At 43.7% G+C, this 22,500-nt stretch overlaps 1 long non-coding RNA gene across 1 annotated transcript; it reads right to left on the bottom strand.

The window, feature by feature from the left end:
* Positions 1–4,823: 4,823 nt before the first annotated feature.
* On the bottom strand, positions 4,824–9,227 carry LOC123948186. Its single transcript, XR_006819933.1, has 3 exons — positions 9,161–9,227; positions 7,172–7,306; positions 4,824–4,918 (listed from the first exon to the last, which is right to left on the bottom strand). It is a non-coding gene; the product is annotated as an uncharacterized LOC123948186 (long non-coding RNA).
* Positions 9,228–22,500: the final 13,273 nt, after the last annotated feature.

Below are 22,500 nucleotides of genomic sequence, written 5' to 3'. Positions count from 1 at the left end.
ATCTTTTCATGGATGGACCTAGAGGGTATGTAATGCTAAGTGAAATAAATCAATCAGAAAAGAAAATACCATAAGATTTCACTATGTGGAATTTAAGAAAAAAAAAAAAACAAGTGAACAAACAAACTTTAAAAGAAGGCAAAAAAAAACAACCCCAAAACCAAACTCCACAGACTCTTAAATACAGCAGATGGATGGTTGCTAGAGGGGAGGTAGATAGGGGTTGGGTGAAACAGATAAAGGGAATTAAGAATAGACTAATCGTGAGGAGTACTGAGAAATGGATAGAACTGTTGAATCATTTTATCATAAACCTGACACTACTATAGCACTGTATGCTAATTATGCTCGAATAAGAATTCTCTTAATTTAAAAAACCCAGAACACATAATTACATAATACTTATGAGTAAAAGTATCCCCCATCTAATTTGCACCATGGGGCTTTAACCCTTTGCCAGCTTTAGTGTTAAGATGGGAGACCTTACACCTATCAGTCCACCCTGCAAAGACACAGGTCCTTCCCATTATGAAGCTTTCATTGCAATAGCCAGAGGACAATAACATAGGGGAGTACAGAAATGGCAATTATGAACCAGGCTTTCTCGCTCAGTGTTACCAAAAAACCATACCTGCGCACCATTTGCACACTTGCCAGACACCAGATCCTGCAAGTTCGCAAATACATCGTGGGGGTCGTCGTTTAGCCTCCACAAGGATTCTGTGATATAGTTACGGATGCAAACAGGAGCTGGAGAAGTCAAGCGATTGCCCAAATGCACTGTCAGGAGGTGACTGAGATAGATATGTCAGAAGAGGCCTTTAGCTGTGAGTCAAGAGTCACACACCAGGATCTTTTATTACCTCATTTAAAAGTAAGGACAAGGGGCACCTGGGTGGCTCAGTGGGTTAAGCCTCTATTTTTGGCTCAGGTCATGATCTCGGGGTCCTGGGATGGAGTCCCACATTGGGCTCTCTGCTCATCAGGGAGCCTGCTTCTCCCTCTCTCGCTGCCTGCCTCTCTGCCTACTTGTCATCACTCTCTCTATCAAATAAATAAACAAAATCTTTTAAATAATAAAATAAAAGTAAGGACAAAGTTAGAGCAAGCTTCAGGGGAGAGGCTGATTCAGCGGCTCGGTGATATCCTCAGGATACCCAACCTTTTCAACTCTTCACTTTGCCATCTTCCTGTTTCCATCTTCAGAAAGAAATAGGCCTCTAGCCAGACTATCTAGACAGAGCAGGGTTCAGAGAAAGACAGAAGGTCAGTTTCTTTCTGGGGCTTTCTCCTTGGAGTGAAATAACTTTTTCTAGAAGCCCTGCCCATATCCTTCTAGCAAACTTTTCCCATAGGCACAATTTGTCTCCTGGGTTGATTCTAGGTCCTTTACCTATTCTTTTTTTTTTTAATTTGTTTTTTTTTTAAGATTTTATTTATTTATTTGACAGAGAGAGATCACAAGTAGGCAGAGAAGCAGGCAGAGAGAGAGAGAGAGAGGGAAGCAGGCTCCCCGCCTAGCAGAGAGCCCGATGCGGGACTCGATCCCAGGACCCTGAGATCATGACCTGAGCCGAAGGCAGCGGCTTAATCCACTGAGCCACCCAGGCGCCCTCCTTTACCTATTCTTGAACCAATCATGGGCAAAGTGAATGGAATTACCTCTTGACAAATTTGTCGTGTCCCCAGGGTTTGTGTTGGAGATGGGTCACTGTTCCTTGAGGAAGGGAGTTCCCTGAGCAAAACTGAGTGTATTTGGAAGAGGAAGAGGAATTGGGTGTTTTGAGGAGTTGACAGGACAAAGCAATATTATCCAACATAAGGGGAGACTTATATTGTCAAAGCTGGGAGTGTTTCTTTCTAGTTACTGCACTGTTCTGCATTATGGCCAAGACTTCCATTGCTAGAAATTGATTTTTTTAAGGTGGAGCTTATAAATCATCCACACCCACCCCCTCTCTCTTTCTGCAGGTCCCATCCTATGAAGGGAGGCTTGGAAGCTTGATTTATAGCAGATCACTGCGAGTGAAGTAGTGGGTTTTAAAAATATCCCAGTGGCAACTAGGTAATTTCCATCATGGGGATTGCTAGTCTGGAGAGCTGCCATTTCACACTCCCCTGGGGTCTCTCAGGAAAGGCCTCTTTGGGATGATCTCCTCTTGGCAGCTTATAGGACTGACTTTATTAATAGGGCAATATCAATTTGTGGATTTAGAAGATTTCAGAAAGAGGTATTTGGCCTCCCTTCATGAGAATCACTTTTTTAGCTAATTGTGGTAGATCGGAGTATCAGTCAGCAAATTTTCATTCATCTCCCTTGTGGCTTAGGACGTAGTATATTTCTTGCCCCACTGACTTTGGGCTTGGCCATTGACATGCTGTGGCCAATAGAAGATGAATGGATATGACTCTAACAGCGGCTTTAAGTAGAGTGTGCACCGTTTGGCTACCCTTGTGCTCTTGTGACCACCATGAGAAGAGCACACCTTAGGGAGCCACTGTCCCTTCTCTCTGGTCTCCAAGGATTAGCCACATGGAACAGACCAAACTCCCAACTGAAGCAGTCACCCTGGCCAACCTGCAGATTTGTGTGCAAGAAAAATAACCCCCTTGTTTTCATCAGTCGCCAAGTCTTTCTTCCACAGCAGTGTTACGGCAAAGCTGACTGCTACAGGGATATTTCTGAGTGCTGCCCAAAGGGTCTGGTTGGTGTGGCAGACCCATAGAACCAGCTACAAGAACATGTCCCATCAAAACAACCCCTGGAATACCACATGTTGAACATAACTCAGGGAGGGAATGAACTAGAGATGTTTTGGTATTTTCTTGGAATGGCCCAAGTTCTGAGAACTTTTTATAAACTGTTCTCTGACCCCTTCTCAACAAAACAGACTTACTGGCCAATAAATTGCTAAACCACGTGTTTCATCATCAGTGTTCAAGTGTAGTAGAATGTAGAGGAAAGAGCGCTGGATGTGATGTAGTTCTGTACTAGGGTTCAGCTCAGGTCTTGTCTGTAATGTTGGTTAAGTCATTTAATTCCTATGAACCTCATTTTTCTCCTATGCAAGCTGGTGTCAGTGGGAGTGGTTACAAGAATAGAATGATCATGCGTATCTATGGTTTCCAAATTGTACTTCTAGTGGGTGAGGTTTTTCTCCTAACTAAATCAATATATAAAACTAGTAACTGGATACCATAGTCTGCTTAAATATTTATTTGGCACCAAGTTTTTCATTGTTGGCCGAACCTGCCAGGTTCACAGGGACCTTAGAGTTCCCAGAACCCAGTTTGAAAACAACTTACAGATTAAACTTGTAGAGTAAAACCACTCTACAAATGGCCTTGGTGGTGGTACTGGGGATGGCGGTGGTGGTGTATGATTCCAGTCTCCCAAAAGGTTTCCCTGTCCTCTCTTTTTCCCAGATTTCTCCCACTGACAGGAATCTGAAAACCAAATGTAAAGATTTAAGTGTGTGTATGTGTGTTTTGACATACTCCGAAGCTTGAAGAGACTCAACCACATTCAACAAGTCAATCATAATTACAACAAAGTCACTGCTACAGTGACTCCGTGTATGTGCAGTTGTCTGTGGTTATCCCTCTAGTCACATGGTTTTTGGTCCACCCTAGGTCACTATTTGAGCAAAGTAATGTACCACCCTGACCTAGAAATCTTTGCATCCTCTCGAAAGAACATATGATCATTCTGTGTCTCCATATAACACTGGGCTTCTTTATTCTTACATGCTACAAATTGTGCCCCATGTTACTCTGTCTTCAAGAACATTCTCAACATACAAGTCTATCTGACAATGTGTAATATTAAGCGCAATCAATTGTTACAAAAGATGGATTTTACCCTTAGGTCATAATTTGTCAGCATACCTGTAGAAGGCTACTGTCCAAACCTACTGCTTCAGAATCACTGCTTAAGGATATTTCTTCTTTTAACCTCTCCTCTCTGGGCCCTATCAGTCATTCACACTTTAGTAAGAAATAGTTCCTCAGAATCTCTTTTAAGAACATTAGATGAGGATGGGGTGGAGTGTCTTAGTTTGGGTTCCCCTAGAAGCAGATCCTGAGACAAAGATTCACATGTAAGTAGTTTACTTGGAAGGTAGGGAAGCAGTACTATAGCAGTAGGGAATTGATGTATGCAAGGGAAAGTAACCAATTATGGCTATGTTGTCAATCAAACTACTGTGTGGGTGACTAAAGACAAATCCTAAGAAACCCTGGGAACTAGCATGGACCACACATCTTACAGTTATCCCACCCAAGGGGAAAGGAAGCTGGGGTATTTACACCAAATTCCTTAGCCACAGGATAAGTGCTCCCAGCACATTCATATCCTGACTTTTTAAAGGCTTTAAGAGGGGCTATCTGGCTTTTTAGCCATAACTTGGGCTGCTAGCTGGGTGATTGGAGCCTGTCATTCTCTTTCAGTGCTCCTATTCTACTTCACTTCTAAGCAACCAAGCAGCCCTATAGTCCTTATAATTACCCTTAATCCCATATCTCTCCAATGCTGGATATTGCATTTTTCAAAAGATTTTATTTATTTATTTGAGAGAGAAAGAGTGATAGAGACCATGAGCAAGGGGGAAGGGTAAAGGGAGAAGCAGACTCCCCGTTGAGCAGAGAGCCTTATGTGGGGCTCAATCCCAGGACCGTGCGATCATGACCTGAGCCAAAGGCAGATGTTTAACTGACTGAGCCACCCAGGGACCCCTGGATATTGCATTCTTTTTCACCCATGGCCCATCTCAATTCACCTCCTATAGTCTTAGTTCTTGTGATGCTACTGACGACACCTCACTTACCATCAGCAACTGGTCGTTGTTGCCACCTTCCAACTTCCAGAGTCCCATCCTAAGATACTGCTTCTTAAGAAAACTTCTGGTACCAAGAAGACCTGGAGACAAGGATTCCAAAACCAGCAGTTCATTTGGAAAATGAAGTATAGCAGGGAGGGAGGAAGTCGCCAAGGGAAGGCCGGGAAATGGCACATTATCAAGCAAGTTACCACAATGAGCTTAAACCTGCTGGGGGGTGGGTACTGGGAAAAAAAACAACATAGAATGCAATACTTAGACTTATCGCCCCTGAGTGGCAAGGGAGCTAGCATATTTATTTATACCAGCTTGAGTGAGTCATGGGTTGAAAGCTGCCAGGCAGGCATGGTGGTCTTATTAACTACTGACCCCTTGCAGCCTGCCTCATGCATGAATAAAACAGACCCTGGTAGCCAGACAGAGCCCTTAGGCAAAAGATGCAGATGCTGGTCATGGAAAATCGGACCCACATGCCCTGAAATGTTACCAACCATGGGAATGTGAGTGAGACACCAACACCAACAACTGCAGGCTGGGGGAGGCGGGGGAGATAGTTTGAGAATACACTGACTGAGTTTAGGGAAGGCAAAGATGTTAGGACTAATCAAAGAGCATCCAAATTGTCCTAATTCTCATTTTCGAGGGCTAGTCCCATTCTAAAGAGGGACTGCTTGGCACAGCTGTTCTTAGCAAAAACAAAAAGAAACCAAAAATAAAACAAACAAACAAAAAAACCCAAAAAACAACTATAAAGGAATAGAAAAAGAAACACACGGCATCCCTTGGTGACAAATCCAGCTCTGTATTGTCACAACTGCAGGCATGCATCTCGGGTTCAGATGGGGGAGGGATGGGGAAGCGGAGGTCTTAGTGGAGAGGACTATCGCTTAGCCCCTCATGGGCTGCATCAGGGAGGCAAAGACCCCCAACTTGGCCTTCTCTTGAGTTGGTAGGCAAGGCTGGGTTGAATTGTCTATTGTCTTAATGAACCCCTTGAAGTTGTAGTTTTAAAAAATGCTTTCTATATAGATCGCCTAGTTCAAGATGTCACTTTTTCTCTGGGGTGAAGAGAAATGGAATATTTGGGAAAATATAGACATGGCAGCCTCTCCTGCTGTAGAAAGATCTTCTTACGGTGGGGCTTTTGCTGAGTGTGTTTTTCTTCTTTGCTCTGTTAGAGTGCAGTGATGGATAGCATTGGAATTTTGGGGACAACCATCAACTCGTCTCCTTCCTGAATTCTAACCAACTGAGACACAGACACAAGGAAGCAAAGTACCAACTGATGAATAGCAAACCATTAGAGACAATCTGAATGTTCATTAATAGGTGGAAGGGTAAATAAATATAGAATGACCAGAAAATGGAATACTATGCAGGTTTTAAAAAGGAATGAAGATGTTCTGGGTATTGACATGGGAAGAGCTCTAAAAAGAATGGGAAGGAGGGGTGCCTGGGTGGCTCAGTGAGTTAAAGCCTCTGCCTTTGGCCCAGGTCATGGTCCCAGGGTCCTGGGATCGAGCCCCGCATCGGGCTCTCTGCTCAGCAGAGAGCCTGCTTCCCCTCCTCTCTCTCTGGCTGACTCTCTGCCTACCTATGATCTCTGTCTGTCAAATAAATAAATAAAATCTTTATAAAAAAAAAGAATGGGAAGGAAAGAGGGAGCATCCTAGGTGAACCTAAGGTTTAGAGGGAATCACAAGAAAACACTAATAGGTAGAGCTTGGCAACGGGCACAGGGTAGGTCGGGGCCTCCGTGGGAGGGAGACTTTTCATGGAATACCATGTTAGGAAAACATGTAAATCATTACCTATATGGCTAGACACCTAGAAAATGACTCGGAGGTGGGAGGAGACACAGATGGGATGGATTAAAATAGTTATTGCCCCTCCTCATAAGTCACCCGGTTATCACTTGTCATGACTTCAGGAAAGGAGACGGAAAGAGTGGTGGGTGGGAAAATATGAGACGGTACAAGTGAAGAACGGACGCTGGATATGGATACTCTTCATGAAGGCAGAGAATTACCATGTGCACCCGCTGCCTGTGCCATTGCCGTGCTCCCATCTCCGTTCGCTGGGTGTGCCTTACACGGAGGAGGTGCCCAGAAATACGACTGCCAGGGTCTGAGTGCACCAGGATTCTGAATAACCTGTTGGCACAGCTCTTTGCTGCTACCCATTGGGAGGCAGTATGGGGTGATGGTTAAGAGCACAGCACCCAGCATCAAACTAAACTATGTTCCTGGCTCCGCCACTAACCAGATGTGAGGGTGTGAGTGTCTAATTCATCTCCTCCTCACGTGGAAAACAAGAGAAATACTAGCACCCACCTCACCGTCATGAAGAGTCACACACAAGAGTGCATGGGACAGCACCTGGCCCATTAGAGATGCTCCAGAGCATTTGGTGTTCATTTTTGCCAGTTTCATCATTTATTGCTGTGGTTGGTAGCACAGATCCCAACTCTTCATGGAAGACAGAACAGAGTCTACAGTTTCTTGCCTGGGCAGGGCAGCTGACCCTTCCTGACATCGCTGGCTCATATAGCTTCTGCCTGCCTTAGATGCCCTTCCAGCATCTAAGGTCCTGGGGTGGGGCTCACCGGAGGAGCGACTCTGCTGGCAGATGTGTCCTCTAGGATTCCAGAGGCGATGCCAGATGTTGGCATGCAGCTGTGTTCACAGAACACCCTATCAATGTTTATCCCCTGCATAATTGCAAAGTAAATGGCTTAATGTTATTGTGGAAATGACTCTAAAAGTTAATGGTTCCTCTAATAGGAGAACCCTGCACCCTCTTCCTTCCTCCCTCCTCCCAATGGCACCAGGTCCTTAGTTCTCAGCCCTTTTTCCTGTCTCATGGAAAGGAGCCATGGACCTGATGACCCCCTGAGTGAGAAATTCACTTGGAACTCTGCGGGTGATGATCTGATCTTAGTTGTGGCGAAGAAAAAGTAAACAGGTGTCATTAGAGAGCTCCCTTGATAAATTCTGTCGTTTTTTACTCCATCTTGTAAAAGAAGTTTTAAGCCACAGCAATGCCCAAGGTTCAAAGAGTTAAGTGTGTTTCAGGTTTTAAAACCATTTAATACATCAAAGATAGTTTTGTCCTGGTCCCCATGTTCTGGTCAGAGATAAGCTTTGCTTTGTTGCATTGCTAAATACTGTCTCTTGTTGAAGCAGCAGGTGAGCCGATGACAGACAAGCCTGCCCTCAGATGTAATTGGGCAGAGTAGGCTGTGCTCAGAGCAGCGGGATGTGGGGACCAGATATCTGGCATGTCAGTCCCACCTCAGCCCCAGTGTCTTTCCTGTAGGACAAAGCCAAACACATCAGCAAAGGGGCCCAGCAGCAGCCAAGGGCCCCTGACCATACACACAATGCCAATTAACTCTACATGGAGGAAGAATACTAGAGAGAGTACGGACACTGCCAACTCAGCAACCAGACATCGGAGGGTAGCACCCCACCATTGCAGCCATTCTCCTCGGTTCATCATAGTCCAGGCAGTGTGTGCTGGACGGTTTAGTGTTAGGGGTCCAGACCATGTGCTCTGAAAACAGTCTACCTGAGTTCAAGTCCCAGCTGTGCTGCCTACCAGCAGCTGAGTGGTTTTGACCCAGTCACTTCTCTGTGCATCGATTTCTCTTCTGGAAAATGGCAATCATAATAGCGCCCCCTTCATAGGGTTGCAGTGAGGGCAAATGAGTTAATATAGGTCAAGTGGCTGTTTCATGGTAAGTGATATAGAGGTGTGGTCTCAAACACCCTGTGATGAGTCCTTCCCCGCCCCACCCCATTTAGTGCCTAGCACTAAAGAGTACTCCATTCATTTGAATCATGTGGTTGGCAAGAAGGAACTAAATAAAGCTCCCCGTAAATGATTTATAGATGGATGTCAGTGGGTCCCTTGGACTTGGGTGTTTGCGTCCATGGGAGTGGTCTCTGTCTTGGCCTTGCAACATTCCAGACCTTGGTGCCTCACCCAGTTACCTTAGAAGAACCTCCTTACCCGTCAGTGAGCAAGGCAAACTCTACTGACAGCATCCCCATGAGGTGTGAGGAGGGGCTGATAGGAGGAATATCGCAGTGCACAGCCCCCCACACACATGCGCTTGCACACCACCGCAAACGACTTTCATACCTCCTTTAGGATTTCTTCCCTCTAAAGCTTGGCTGCACTTGGGTGGTTTCCCTTGTTGCCCTTTTCCCCACACCAGCCTCCAATGTTCTCTCTCTGCCTCTTGGGAACTTTAAGTTCCTTGCTCTCTGTAGTAAGCAGGGCTGTCTGGCCCTGTCCCAGCTCCAGCGCACACTTACCCGATCAAATGCACGATGGCCCAACATCTCCACCTTGATTCAGTTGACATATCAAGATGGCGCATCAAAGCACTTGGCAGACATTCGAAAGCCCAGACCCAGGTTGAGTCCCTACTGCTCTGTTATTTACTAACTCTGTGTTGGTGGGCAAGTTACTCAACCTCTCTGAGCCCCCGCGTTACTCATCTGAAAAACGAAGGTGAGGTTGGGCCTGGAGGGGCTGTTGTGGACCCAAAGTGAAACCCAGAGCACTGTCCAGTGTTGCACAGCAATGCAATCTATGCTTTTTGAATAAATAATAGCCTCATTTCTCACGAAACATAAATGGGATTTCTCCCAGCAGAAAACGGGCATCCGTAACTTTTAATGAGATGTGTAGAAGGCACTATGGGACATAAAAGAATGAATACTTAGGTCTATTTAGATGATGCTGGGAACTTTTGCAGGTTACTTAATCACTCTGAACATTAGCTTCCTCCATTATAAAATGGGGATAATAATAGTACCTATTTATATGGCTGTGGGGAGGATTAAATGAGATAATGCATATAAAAACAGAGTCTTGGGCCAATGTGAAAGTTTAGAAGACTGTAGCTATTATTATTAAAAGCTTATGCCTTGAACTGAACTGCTAGGATAGGGAAATGTATTTGCCTCTTTTTCGGGTATAAAATTCAAATTTGCAAAGTTCAGATGCATTTAGGAAATCCCAATGCTATTTTACTGACTGCTGTAGTCAAGACAGAAATTGATTAATTTAAGCTGATAGCTTCGGCTTTAGACATTTTAAATCACTACACAATTCATAAACTTACTAATGGCTCTCTCTTGATATTTCATTTTGGAAATCTTAAATTCTTTGTGGGCTATTAGCTCTGTAGTAGTCTCCTTTCATCAGCTACACATCAAGAATTAATTTGGGGTACAAGCTAATAGCTCAGCACTTCTGACCAGTGTTCTCTTTGATTTTGTGTAAACTGTGAGCCATTGGCCATATTCCATGAGCAACTAGTTACGAAGATGGAATATGCATGAGCAGAGTTTAGTGCTGAGATCAAGCTTGCAACAAACTTAATGGGATGTTGTGAAGGAGATGCAAAATCAATATTGTGCTGTGGGGTAATTCGACATAAATGCAGTTCACACATTCACACAGATGACTGTAGTTTCCTTGCTCCCAGACAAGTCCTTCCAGGATTAGCTACCAGAGGAAGAGGGGTGGGGGATGTTGGAGCAGAAAGCAACTTTGGGGACCCTCAAAGCATTCTGATGTCTCTCCTTTGGGATAGGGCCTGGGTGGCCAGGAAATGTGTTGTTTGGAACCAAGAGATGATGAAAACAACCTCATCCTGGTCCTTGGAGGGGTTTGGCTACAAGGATAGTTGATTAGGCTAGGCCAGAAGTAAGTAAACTTTTTCTGTAAAGGGCCGGATAATTAATACACATAAGGCCATAGGGTTGCAATGACTCAACTCTGCCACTGTATGTCAAAAATAGCCATAGTCTATACGTAGACTCATGGATCTGGCTGTATTTCAATAAAACCATAAAGAAACAGGTGGGGAACCTGGGTGGTTCAGTTGTTAAAGCCTCCACTCTTGGTTTCAGCTCAGGTCATGATCTCAGGGTCATGAGATCGAGCCCTGCATCTGTCTCTGTGTTCAGCATGGAATCTGCTTGTCCCACCCCCTCTGCCCCTCCCCTCTCTTGCATTCTCTCTCTCTCTAAAATAAATAAATAAAATCTTGGAAAGGAAGGAAGGGAGGGAGGAAGGAAGGAAGGAAGAAAAGGGAGGGAGAGAAGAAGGGAGAGATGGAGGGAGGGAGAGATGGAGGGAGACATTGAGGGAGGGAGGGAGGGAGGGAGGAAGGAAAGGAGAAAGAAAGAAAGATGATGGGCCGGATTTAGCCTGTAGGTTGTATTTCTGGACTCCTGGTCTAGGTTAAGGCTCCCAGTGGGAAACTGGAGAAGACAATCCAAACCAACACTTTCCTGAGGCAGGCTAGCATCTGGGTTGATGAATGAAATAGGGGTGTGGGAAGTTGGGATGGAAGGAAACTTCTCTTCCCCTCCTTTACAGGGCTTGCCTATCCTAAGGAAGGCAGCCACCTAGAAAGGTGGTACAGTATGGGTCAGAATGTGGAGACTGACTGGAATCAGGTTTAAACCTTGGCACTGTCCTCATTTTGCTGTGTGACCTTGGGCAAGTTATTTTACCCCTCTGAGCCCATCTGTAAAATTGGAGTGTTAGAACTTGTGTCATGGAGTGATGAGAATTAAATGAACTGTGTTTTGTAAAGTTTAGCACACACTAAATGGCAGACATTGTATCTGAATATTGTCTTCTATGAGCAACTTAAGGAAACTTCGAGCGTAATTTTGCCTTTGGGGGATTTTTTCCCCAACCTTTCAAACAAACTTTAGAATACAACCCCTCCCAAGTTGGGTCTATGTTCAGAGTTATTTTATTAGTCCCATGATATGCCCAGGACTGGAACTGTTGGGTCGCAGGTTGTACATGCTCAGTTTTACTAGACATCAAACTGCTTAGTTGATGTGAAGTAATTTTCCCAAATGGCTATATTTATTTATATTCCCATGAGCCTTGTTATAAGAGCTCCCATTTTTTATGATTCCGGTTTCTGGTGGTTTTCACTGGTGTCCTCCAAGTAAGTAATGTGCTTGTGTACTTGACATTAGTCATTTGAATATCCTCTTCTGTGAAGTGCCCGTTAGTCTTCTTATTGATTTGTAGCAGTTCTTTCTATAGTCTGGGACTGAGAATGTCAGCTGTTTTCTGACAAACAGAAATCTCCGATTTTAATATAGTTTGCTATTTATCAACCTTTGTTGTGCTGTCTTAAGGTTCAATGACTTAAGTAAATTACTGGGTACTATTTATATGCCCTTGCTTGTTACTTCACACGGCTGATCAATGCATACCCGTTAGAACCATTGGATGAACTAATTTCTTTTTAATCCTGAGATTTAATGAATCCATGAGACTCAGCCAGTTGGTATTCATTTGGGTTCATCTTCAACACACCTGAGAAGGATGGATATAGATGCAAGGAGCTACTGTCAGCTCCGAACCATTATGTACTAGGAGGCTGGGAAGTCTGAACTACGGCAGGATGTCAGGAGTGAGGTGAAGTGATATAATGAAATGGAAGTTTGGGCATCCCTGAAGTGTAGCCTGGGGAATGTCCTGGATATCTGGAAAAATGAAAAGGAATTGAGATGGGGTGGGTCCCAGGATAGGTGGGAGGGAAGAGAGATGAAAGGAAAAGACAGAAATTTGGTAGCAAATGTCAGAGACTCAAATAAAACAAAAGGTGTTCAGGGTTTTCTTAAATTTTCCCAAATTTTTTAGTAGGAGGTCCTAAAAGTACAAATCACATAGTAATGACTTCTCTCTTCTTTCTTTCTTCCCACCCCCTTTCTTTATACTGGAGCCACTTCATACCCACCATTTTTTTTTTTTTCCTGATGGGAAATAAAATGGGTTGTTAACTTTTGAATAGGTGCTGTATAACATAAAAGTTGTAAAGGAACTTTAGAAGTGGAAGCCAGCACCGTGTAGAAAATATATCCCGTGTCAAGATTATACAACTAGTCCAGCCTAAAATAAATCCTTCCTTGTCTTTGAGGGTTCCATGTAGATCGTATTGGGAGCCCCAGTCTATCCCAAAGAACTCTTGATTGCAACTAAGTGACTGAAATCCAACTTGAAGGCTTCAACGGTAAAAGGGAAATGCTGACTCTCAGATGGGAAGTCTGGAGTGGTGCTGGGCCTCGAGCGCGTCTTTATCCAGCCACTGCGGGGACATCACCGGGAGCTGGGATTTTCTCCATAATTTTGCTCTGCGTTCACCACTACGGACTTCATCCCTTGCTGTTATGCATGGTCACTCCCACCCCCGGGTACCCTTCTCACTCCCTTGTCGCTATAGCAAAACAGCTACAGCAACCTCACCCTACAACCCAACACCAAAAGACAAGGAAGGTTTTCTAATGTCTCCACCGAAGACCTGGGATTCACAACCTCTCATTGGCCCACAGTGGGTCACGTGCCCTCGCCTCACCCAATCACGGGCTCTCTTTATTAGACAGGCTCCAGCCTGCGGTTGGGTGGGACCTGGTCCCGCCCAAGCTGCAGGGTTGAGCCCCCAGGACAGGTGAATTCGCCAATAACTGGAAGGAAGCTGATGCCAGGGAGGGCCCATTAGACCTAGCAAGGGAGCTTGGAGCACCGGGGAAGCTTCGTGACCTGTGACTTAGGAGCCAAAAAGCAAACAAAGGGTACCTTCCTGAAGTAACTGCCCGAGTCGGGAGACCTGGCTGGATCGTGACTCCGAAGCTTAATAACTGGGTTTCTGAGTCTCAGATTCCCTATCTTTCCAGCGTGAAGAGGATTCCAGTCCTCTTGTTGGAGAAGAAAAGGAGAGAATATTTCCGAAAGGCTTTGAACAGTTTAAAACAAAACATGTGGATATGAATGTATGGGGGTTTTACTACTAAAAGACCCCCGCAGGAATAAACAACTCCCAAATGCAGAGTTTCCATTTAAAATTTGACTTGTGAAGCTAATATTCCTACAATGTAAAATTCCGGTTGGGCCATCATTAATAATGATCAGGGTCATTGTGCTGATTATGATGAAAGTACCAATCACCAGCATCTATTAGGGCTTTCCACGGGTCAGCCACTGTTTTAAGCATTTTTTAAAAGATTTTATTTATTTATTTGACAGAAAGAGAGAAATAGCACCCAAGTAGGGGGAGCAGCAGAGGGAGAGGGAGAAGCAGGCTCTCCACTGAACAGGGAGCCCGACAGGGGGCTAGATCCTGGGCCCCTGAGATCATGACCTGAGCGGAAGGCAGGTGCTTAACAGAATCATCCACCCAGGTGTCCCTAAGCATCTTTCATATATTATTTCACTTAATCTTCAAATAACCTTATGAGTTAAGCACCATAATTACCCCCACTTTACAGATAAGGAAAAGAAGCTGCAGAGAGATTAGCAACTTGCCCAACATTCCCAGGTAGCAGGTCCATGTTCCTGAAATCTGAATTCCGAACCACTACTTTATCCACAGCTAAGGGTGTTGAAATCTACCGCTTAGTGGAGCCAAATTTACCAACACCTTTCTGTGCACTAACATAGCTAGTTAATACAAAATACATTAAGAGACTCATTAGCCTGTAAAGTAAAACTTAAGTAGAAGTATTTAGTATGTGGGTTTGTTTGTTTGTTTGTTTTGTAGTGACTTGGTGCTTAACCTTTGACCTGCATGTGTGTGGACATATGCCAAGGCGAAAGCATGTTATTTGGGGGCTTACAGCTTGTAGAGTAGAAAGAGTTTGGAATTACAAGACTAGAATGCCAGCACAGCTCAGTTTCCAGTTATGACCACTCCACATTTCTTATTTTCTCGTTTATAGAGATCCTGTCTACTCCAGAGAGTGAGCATCGGGCCAAAATCAGGCAGTGCATAGAACTGTCCTTTGAAAGCTGTCAAGCATTATTCTTAAGACATTTATTACTTTTCTTATTAATAATGCTTCCAGGGGCACCTGGGTGGCTCAGTGGGTTAAGCCTCTGCCTTTGGCTCGGGTCATGATCTCGGGGGTCCTGGGATCAAGCCCCTCATCGGGCTCTCTGCTCTGCGGGCAGCCTGTTTCCCCCTCTCTCTCTCTGCCTGCCACTATGCGTACTTGTGATCTCTGTCTGTCAAATAAATAAATTAAATATTTAAAAAAGAAAAACAATGCTTCCAGAGACCACTTGTGCGATTAATGAATTGTGTCCATGGAAACAGCATTAATACTTATCTGTTTTTCCGTGATATTGTGCTTTTACATTTCCGTGGACTGGCCCTCCTAAGTGGCCTGATTTCTTTCTAGGGAGCTGTCAGAATCAGCCATCGGTATGATGTTATGTGTTACTTTACCTACCTTGGGGACTCACCTGAAGTCAGCGTAAACCGTTGCTTTATGGAGGTCCTTGAGGAATAATGGGCAGTCTGTATAAACACACAAATCTCTAGAATCTTCTGCTTAACACCACCAATGGATTTTCCTACTGGTATAAATACATCGTTTCCTTAAACCCCCATGCTATTTCCCATTTTACCTGGTTTATCAGTTAGTGTTCCATAGTGAATAATTGTGTGGGGTTTTTTTGGTCTTACTTTTGTCTTACTTACCATCAATTATCGATTTATTTTTATTCTGGTAAGTCCTCATTATGGTTTGGGTGCGTGTAGCCCAGTGCTGGGTCTGAGCTGGTGAATTAGAGCTGACTGTTAAGGATCAGCCAGTTGTCAAACGTGGTCATTAGTAAAAATTAAATTATATAAACACGCAGTTAGATAGCATACGAAGAGCAAAAGTAATAAACCCTCCAAGTTGATCACTTCCTAATTATTTTGCTACATTTTTTTATTATCTCTCCCCTTGAGAACATGAGTCTATTGTATCTATGGTGGAAAATACGTAACAGTGTGCTTCCCGCGCATCACTTCCCAGCGTTGCATTCTGTGACACGTAAGGGCTCGAAGTCAGCCATGGTAGGAGTATTGACACTAGGGAATTCAGCTGGTGCAGCACATCAGGGCACTTCCCCCCAGATCCTGGTTTACCCCCACTCTCAGCTCCTGGGGATGAACCCTGATTGACTTAAACCAATAATGTCTCTGAACACAGTGAAAGGCTGATACCGGCTGATGAGTGTCTGATCGAAGACTTTAATTTGTGTGTGGAGGGGATGAAGCTGGTGGGCTGTAACGATAAGGGGAGAGTCAGTCCGAGAATCCTGCTCTCACATGGAGGAAAGCAGCTGGAAGTTGCGGTGGAAGGCCTGGGTTTTGAAAATTTCATTGAGCCCCTGGATCAAGCTACACCTGATTCGCTTCTAAATCGGGGATCTGCCGACTTTTCCTGGAAGGGGGTGGATAGTAAGGTTTTGGGGCTTTGTTTCGGTCATAGCTATTCATCACTGGTGTTGCAGCATAAAAGCCATAGACAACAACAAACCAATGGGCATAGCTGTGTCCCAATTAAACTATTACAAAAGCAGGTGGTGGGCAGAATTTCGCCCAAGAACGAAAGTTTGCAGATCTCTCATCTAAGTCACAAAATGCCCTTTCTTTGCTTAAGCATATTTGGCTTGGGTTTTCTAATTAATGTAACTGAAAAAACCTTAACTGACCCAGGTTCTTGGGTTGTGGACACTAGAAACTGACTCTGAATTCCTTAAGGAAAAACAGATTTATTATCAAAAGAGTGTAACCAAAATTCAAATTCCCAGGAGAAGGATTCCCATTGTTCAGGTGACATGATTACAGGATGGCAATTTACCCATCCTTCCAAGGCCACATGCAGCAGAGAAGGGGATGTTTCTGTAGGGAAAATTATGGGGCTATTATCAGAAGAACCAGCACTGGGGGTTGATCTACTCCATTAAGACAGGAAAAGGGGGGCACCTGGGTGGCTCAGTGGGTTAAGCCGCTGCCTTCGGCTCAAGTCATGATCTCAGGGTCCTGGGATCGAGTCCCGCATCAGGCTCTCTGCTCAGCAGAGAGCCTGCTTCCCTCTCTCTCTGCCTGCCTCTCTATCTACTTGTGATCTCTCTCTATCAAATAAATAAATAAAATCTTTAAAAAAAAAAAAAAAAGACAGGAAAAGGGGACGCCTGGGTGGCTCAGTCAGTTCAGCATCTGCCTTTGGCTCAGGTCATGATCCCAGGGTCCTGGGATGGAGTCCTGCATGCGGCTCTCTGGTGAGCAGGGAATCTGCTAATCCCTCTCCCTCTGTCCCTCCCCCTGCTCTCGCTCTCTCTCTTCCTCTCAAATAAATAAAAAATCTTAAAAAAGAGAGGTGGGGGGGCGCCTGGGTGGCTTAGTGGGTTAAGCCTCTGCCTTCAGCTCAGGTCAAGATCCCAGGGTTCTGGGATGGAGCCCCACATCGAGCTCTCTGCTCAGCAGGGAGCCTGCTTCCTCCTCTCTCTCTCTCTCTGCCTGCCTCTCTGCCTACTTGTGATCTCTCTCTCTCTCTCTGTCAAATAAATAAAAAGAGAGAGAGAGAGAGAGAGAGAGGAAAAGATTCCAAAATCAAGTATATTCAGCAAGCACCCCATACATGAAGCTCATCAAAGGCAGTTTTGTGTGCTAGAAAAAAATCTTTCCTTGACAGAAGACGCGGGTCCTAGTTGTACTTCTGCCACTAACTGCTATGTTGCCTTGGGCAAGATACGAAACTTCTCTGGGCCTTAATTTAGGTTCAAAAAAAGGTGATGAAATGTGGATCTTTAAGGCCCCTTTGAGTGCCAAGTTTTGGTGCTTCCTCCCATGTATCAATTACCTGGCCTGTTGGCCTCTAAGATTTAATACTCCTTGCCCTGTGGTTCACCTGTTTGCATAGTCACTAGCTGCGGGAGCTCCCTCATATTACTGAACTTCTGTGAGTATGAATCTCCTCATTTGTTATTGGCTCTACCCTGGAAGGAGTATGAGGATTAGGGTTATGCTTAGAGAAGTGGTATGTGTGTCCTTTCAGAGTCGGGGGTTTGGAGTTATAGATTAGCAGGACTCAATCCTTGCATAGCCCTTTTCTTGCTATAACATTGAGCAGATTATTTAAACTTTTGGAAACTTTGTGTTGTTATCTGTAAAATGGGTATACTTATAGGACCCTCATGCGATCGCTGTGTAGATTCAGTGGGATACTGCATACAGTATGCTTAGTACATAATAATCTGGAAAGGGTAATTTATTTTTTTATTATAATTTACATTTATTTAATATAGTTTTATTATTTGTTATATTTGCTTATTTTATTTTAATAATTCTAATTGCTTATAACCATTTAATTCGGTTTTTAGAAATAGGTTCCTGCTAATAAGTTCCTCTTGTTGTTTTTCTTTTTACTGTTCTTATTATGCAATTTTTCAAAAGAAATTCTTTGAGTTTCAGTGCTGTCGATTGCTTTTAGTTACTTCCCTAAAATTGTAAAGGTTAAACATACCTATTTAAAAAAATATATTTGATTTTCTAACTATTAGAGTAGGATGCTTTCAGTTAGTCACAGATTTATATAAGAAAGGGCATTTATTGTCCCATGTCATCGCCAATTCCTCTACGGCTTAATACATCACTCGAAAATGTCCTCAAATATTATTTTCTTCCTCTCTCTACATTCTGCCTTCTTCGGGGTTCATGAAAGGGTAAAAGAGACTCAGTCCATGGCCATAAATGGGTGCCCGTAGATCTAGGCGCTCCTGCCTCCTCTTCCACATCCTAGAGAAAGAGAAACGTTCTCTCCAAGTGGCTCTCAGAAGAGCAAGGAAGTTTCTTTCCCATAAGCTTCTAACAAAAGTCTTTTCAAGCCTCACTTGCCTGGGTGAGGTTGCGAACTCATTCTTGAAAGAAATTGTGTCCGTTGAGGTTGGGCATCACTAATGTGCTCAGCCTTGTCCTAGTGCTTAACCCGTGGAGCAGCCTGACTGGCCAGGCAGCAACCCCGAGAGCGAGGGCCAGCGCGCCCGTCAGAACCCCCACCGTGACCGTGACCGCGTGGTAAGACCAGAGCACCCACTCCTCTCCTCCACCCGTTTTAATCCTCCGTGTGGTTTGTCAGTCCCCGCATTCATCTGCTAGGGCTCTCGTAAGGAGAGCCACAGACTGGGTGTGGCTCGAACAATAGAATTTCTTTCCTCACAGTTCTGGAAACTAAAAATCCAAGAACAAAGCGTTGGCAGGGTTCGTTTCTTGTGAGGCCTCCTTCCTCAGCTTGCAGATGGCCGCCTTCTGGCTGCGTCCCCACCTGCTCCTTCTTCCGGGTATGTTTGGTTCTAATCTCCTCTTCTCATAAGGACACAAATGAGATTGGGTTAGGGCCCATCCTAAAAACCTCATTTTCCTTGATAACATTTTGAAGTCTCTATCTCCATATTTCATCACATTCTGAGGTACTGGAGGTTAGGATTTCTGCCTACAGCTCAGCCCGTAACAGTTCACAGCCTCTGAGACTACTCCTCAGAAAAATATTCTTAAAGAGTCTTTGTGTATAGCTATACTTTATAATTGTTCCAAAAGCATTCTTTGAAACAAACCTACACTGGTATTGCCTCAGAGATGAAGGCAACCATTTTATCCAGGAGATTCTCTCAACAGTCAGGAAATCGTTCATCTGCCTGACAGTTTTCCCTTAGGAAAGTTTTAGGGCGGGTGTTATCGGTAATTCAAGTACCTATTTTTAAATATACTCAACATAAATACTTGGTGAACCTCTCAAAATGAATTGGTAGTACATATAACCCTAGAAAATGGAACCTAATAGTTTAGAGCGAACTGTGGTGACTATTAGTTTCATGTGCCTAGCACACTTTGGTCATTCCACTTCTTGGGTTCTTTGGGGGAATTCCTTCTCTACTCCAAGTGACCTTTGGGTATTAAACCATCAAGTCAGTGCCCACTACCATTACTATTCTGGCCTCATCACAGCTTGTGTCCTTGGGACATGGTGATTAGTTGAAGGACTGAAAATATGGGTTGAGTCAGGATTTATCTGAATGTTAAGAAAGGGAGAGGGAGAACAGCCATCCTGTTGTGGGTTGAATTGCATGCCTCTCAAAAGATATGATGAAGTCTTCATCCCTAGTACCTGCGAATGGGACCCTATTTGGAAACCGGGTCTTTGTAGATATAATCAAGTTAAGATGAAGTCCTACCCAGCTAGGGTGAGGCTTCATCCAATATGTCTGGTGTCGCTCGAGAAGAGCAGAAGAGACACAGAGACACATGAGGAGAATACCATGTGAGGACAGAGGCAAAGACTGGAGTGACAGTACGGCCACGTGGCATCTACAAGCTAAGAAACACCAAGGATGGCTCCCAGCACCAGAACCTAAGAGAAGGACACGGGACAGCTTCTCCCCTCAGCCTTCAGAGAGAGTGTGTCCTTGTGGCACCTTGACTTGAGCCTAGGGAATTGTGAAAAATGAGATCTAGTTTGTACTACTTTGTCACAGCAGCCTAGGAAACCAGTACAACTCCCATTCTCCTGAGGAGCAAGCTGAAGCTGAGATTCTGGATGGTGACTGTCTCCAGCCTGTGGAGAAAGAGTAAGGCCAAAAGAAAGAGATAAACAGAGACAAGAGATGGACCAGTAGGGAGGGAGTTTAATCTCTGGGCCCTGTTCCCGTAGCCATTCTTTATGGTGCTGGATGCGACCTACCTCAGAACTTCCCGGCTCGGGCACCAAAGGCAGCAGGGTTCTAGATGTCCGAGAAATGGGCCTCCTCAGCCTCTCATGTGGCCAGGTTGGGGATGAGGTGAGCAGGCTGCCTCCAACTGCCACCAGAGTCAACTCAAGTTATTATTACCCCCAGGCACTCTACACATATTGTCGTTTTCTCTCTATGCCATGACATGAAAATGTTGGGAAGGATTAACCTACTCCACAGCCTTCCAAGGGACATGAACCAGTCAGTACCTATTCTGCGGACACAGTTTGCCCCGACTTTCCATCATGTGCACTTAAAAGGGTCCTGGTTAGTCCAACATCACCAGCTATAACGCTGCTTAGCTGGAGAATGCCTACCAAAGCTATTTGGGCTAAAATGCAATGGGCTGATAGTACCACAGGGTGGCAAAGATAGGGAGCCTCTGAAAGTCTTGTGTCATTGCAGGTAGGGCTATACAATGGTCCAACCTCTTCGCAAAGCTGTCTGGCAATTATTTCACCAGTTAACCAGTTACATAACTCACAAGTTAGGAGAGGTTAACCAGTTATTCGCTCTTAGGTATACACCCAAGAGAAATGAGTGTACATATCTACACAAAGACTCAAACAACAAAGTCCATAAAAGAATTATACCTAGGGGTCAATAACAGCTCAAATGCCCCAGAAGCAAGATAATAAATACATAAATTATGGTGTATTTATATAACAGAGTTCCATTGAGTTAGTAGAAAAGACCGGGCCACTGGAACACATTAGAATATAGATGAATTGCATATATTGGATTATAGAAGCCAGACATAAAAGACTATTTACTGCATAATTCCATTTACATGATGTTAAAAACAGCACATAACTGGGGAATGGGCATTAAGGACAGCACTGGGTGTTCTCTGCAATTGATCAGTGAACTCTACATCTGAAACTAATGATACAGTATACATTAACTAACTGAATTTAAATAAAATAAGTTACAAAAAAAAAAGAACAGCACAAACTTGTCAATGTTTATAGAAGTCAAAACAATGGTTACTTCTAAGAGAAGGGGAATGGGCAATGGACTAGAAGGGAGCCTGAGAGAACCTTCTGAGGTACCAGAAATGTTCTAGATCTTGATTTGGGTAATGGTTACCTGGGTGTGGACATATGTAAAGGAAAGTCACCAAGTTGGGCACTTGAAATTAGTGTCTTGTACTTCAGGTGTGTTATCATGCCAAAATTTCTAAGAAAAATAAACTCATTTTGAGTCTATAAAACATGGTTATTTAACATTAAAAGTCTTTTTAACCTATTCTTTTCTTAATTTACCTGAAAACAAATACATATTTCTTGTTACAATTTTAGAAAATGCAGAGAAGCAGAAGATAAGTCATTCAGATTCCCACTTACAAAATATCATTGTTGACTTCTGAGACATACCTTAGCATTTTCTTTTAAGTCAATGAAGAAACTAATCATAGGGTACCAATTGTTCTGTTACTTTTTTTAACCTATTGTGAACATTTTTTTATGTCCATAAGTATTCTCCAACAGCACCATTTTCAAGAAGGCATAATACACCAACACATTCTTTTGCTATGAGTTCTTTAACTCATTTTAAAATTTTTATTATTTTTTGTTCTTTTAACTCATTTTTTACTCATAGTCACTATGATTGTTTTCCTTGTTCTGACATAATAACCCTTCTGGAACACACATCCTCTCAAAGATCTTTACACGTATCTGGGATTATTTCCTTAGGAGGCATGCCCATGGGTCCATTGTTGAAGTCCACAAAAATGTCAAGGCTTTCTTTTAAGAGGTAAGCATCTTTAGTACTTTTGATATGAATTTCAAATTGCTTTCCAAAAATGTTGTATTAATTTACACTAGCAGCAATGATGTGTGCTGTCTTATATTACTTTGCTTATTTGAAATCTTGAAAATGTAAAATTAGGAGAGTCCCGTGAATCCCCATGTCCTTATTGTCCAGCTTCACTAATCATCATTTGGCTGTTCTTATTTAATCTCTTATGCTCTTCTCCACCCATCTGAATCCCAACAGACCTTTCTTTATAATCCTTCTGCTTTGGGAGTGATGTTCCAAAACACAGGAA

This window comes from Meles meles, chromosome 8 (genome assembly GCF_922984935.1).
Source record: "Meles meles chromosome 8, mMelMel3.1 paternal haplotype, whole genome shotgun sequence".
Classification (NCBI taxonomy): domain Eukaryota; kingdom Metazoa; phylum Chordata; class Mammalia; order Carnivora; family Mustelidae; genus Meles; species Meles meles.
Note: the sequence above shows the minus strand (reverse complement) of the source record. Positions and strands in the feature narration are given on the sequence as shown.